A 3,090-nucleotide genomic window follows, 5' to 3' on the forward strand; every position below is an offset into this window, starting at 1 on the left:
AAACAGGATAAATAAGTAAAGTTATAGAATACAGATATAGATATAAAAAGAGCTATGTCAATAATGTTAAGTACTAAAGAGAAAACAATAAAGCCAGGAAGGGAAATAGGATGTTTGGGCAGGAGTGGCAGTGGTGGTGGTATCGATATTAACACATCATCTGACTTATGATTTTAAGAGGATCACCCTGACTGCTGTGATGAGAACAGAGTGAATCAAGAGAGGCCGTTTGTATTAGTCTGTCCTCATGCTGCTAATAAAGACATACCTGAGACTGGGTAATTTATAAAGGAAAGAGATTTAATTGACTCACAGTTCAGCATGGCTGGGGAGGCCTCAGAAAACTCACAATCATGTCAGAAGGGAAAGCAAAAACATCCTTCTTCACATGGTGGCAGGAAAGAGAAGTGCCGAGCAAAAGGGGGAAAAGCCCCTTATAAAACCATCAGAACTCGTGAGAACTCACTCACTATCACAAGAACAGCTTGAGGGTAACTACCCCCATGATTCCATTACCTCCCACTGGGTCCTTCCCAAGACATGTGGGGATTATGGAAACTATAATTGAAGATGAAATTTGGGTGGGCCACAGCCAAACCATATCAGCATCCTTTTAAGATTAGAGATATAATAGCTTCTTTGTGGGTACACTGATGGAATAGTCCAGTAGAGAGGGTAAAACTGGCGATGCAAAAGAGAGAGGGGATATGTAATAACTTATAACTTATCAGCAATTTAGCAAAGACAGCTAACCAGTACCTTAGGTGACATGGTTTGGATGTTTGTCCCCTCCAAATCTCATGTGGAAATGTAATTTCCAATGTTGGAGGTGGGGCCTGGTGGGAGATGATTGGATCATGGGAGTGGATCCCTTATTTACGGCTTAGCTCCATCCCCTTGGTGGTAAGTGAGTTCTCACTCAGTTCATGTGAGATCTGGTTGTCTAAAAGTGTGTGACACCTCCCCACCACCACTCCTGCTCTTGTCGTATGATGCTGGCTCCCCCTTCACCTTCAGCCATGATTGTAAGCTCCCTGGGGCCCTCACCCAGAGCCGATCTTGGCACCATGCTCCTTGAACAGCCTGCAGAACCATGAGCCAATTAAACCTCTTTCCTTTATAAATTATGCAGCCTCTGGTGTGTCTTTATAGTGACACGAAAACAGCCTAATACATTAGGCAATCCAAATGTATCTAACATACTATATAATTTACTTATTTATCATATTCATTGTTCATTGTCTATCTGCCCCCACTAGAATGCAAGCTCTATGAAGGCAGGGACTTCTGTTTGTTTCATTTGCTTATCTGTCCCAAGCACAAGCTGTTACCCAGCACATAGCAGGTGCTCAATGAACGTTTGCTGCACGAACATATTTTATGGGCATAAAGAGAAAAAACAGTCTGTCATATAAGTACAACCACTTAGTTTGGAGTGTGGGGCAGCACTTGGGGATGATGAAAAGAGATGGTGCTTAAAGAAATACAGAGAGAAATGCCAAGCTAGTCATTGGCAAGCCACCATTCCATGGGGGCAGAGAAATACATTGTCTTTTTATCCTTCATGTTGTATGCTTATTTTTGAAATCCCTTTGTATCCAGAGTAAAATGTAGGAAAAGAGTTTCATCATCTGTCATGTGTTTACCTGAAGTATATGCTTGATAAATATAGTAGTTTGAAAGGCTGCCTAGATGGAGGGTTCTACACTGTTTTCCACAGGGCTCACCAGGTCACTGATTCTGGGGTTAGGCCATGTAAATCTCCTAAAGCATCCCTATTCCTGAAATACACACACCTAGCCCTGAGAATCACTACAAAAGATGAAATATTTTTAATTTCTTAAAGGATATTTTTAGGGAAGCATTACATATTCACTTGATCAGACAACAAAAGTCAGTTCTCTTGACGTTCTTATACAATATGCTGACAGTTATACAATTCTCTCTGACAGTTACCAAGGCCTGAGGGAAAGTGAATCTGCTGTGACACAGTGACTCTCTTATCCAGGGCATAAAATAAATGTCAGATTCTCTCCTGTAGCTTGCAAAATGTAAGAAAGGGCATATTCTCTATAACATAAGCTATAATTTCTAATGCTTAAAGGTAACTTATTTGAAAATAATTCAGATTGAATTGCTATTTCAAGGCTGAAACTCACATATTGCTTGGAGCTTAAATGATCATTGCTCAGCAAATAAATTGGACATTATTGTAAGTGACAAATACATTTGTCTCTTTTTATGCAGAATAGCACTTGCTTTTCCTGTCCTCGAAGAAACGGTTGTCATCATCGTAACCTAGTAAGTTACAACTGAGTTCATCATCTCATTCACACAAGCCTGCCATTTTAAACAAGGGAATTACTGCAGTAAACAACTTCATAAAGAGAATGGATAGAAGCCATATCTTTCATTTATTTTACAAATTTATTTTTTTAGAGATGGGGTCTCACTATGTTGCTCAGGCTGGAATGCAGTGGGTATTCCCAGGTCTCATCATGCCCCACTGCAGCCTTAAAGTCCTGGCCTCAAGTGCTCCTCCTACCTCAGCCTCCAGAGTAGCTGGGACTATAGGCACGTACCACCGCACCTGGTTAGAAGCCATATCTTTTAAAAGATTTCTTGATCCTTGTATCTTAGGGAAAAGGCAGTTTTGATATATCTTGTGACAGAGATGAACTGATCTGATAGGTTACTGGGTTTTTCTTTCTAATCAACATACAATATTATTGACTTTTCTGTGTGCATATACTTCTGTGACTTTTAACACATTTATAGATTCCTGTAACCATGCCACAGTCAGATACAGAACAATTATATCTCTCATTCCCCACCCTGCCAACTCCCTTAAACTCTGCCATTGTCACAAGAGTTGGCAAACTACACCTGAGTCAAATCTGCTCCATGGCCTGTTTTCTCAGGGCCCAGAAGCTAAGAATCATTTTTACATTTTTAAAGTTTTGTAAAAAGAACAAAAGCCAGAGACAAAAGTAAAGAATATGTGACAGAGACCATATGTGGCCCACAAAGCCTAAACTATTTACTACCTGGCCCTCTACAGAAAAAGTTTACTGTCTCCTGCTTTAGAAT

Source organism: Colobus angolensis, unplaced genomic scaffold (assembly GCF_000951035.1).
Source record: "Colobus angolensis palliatus isolate OR3802 unplaced genomic scaffold, Cang.pa_1.0 Scaffold103, whole genome shotgun sequence".
NCBI lineage: Eukaryota > Metazoa > Chordata > Mammalia > Primates > Cercopithecidae > Colobus > Colobus angolensis.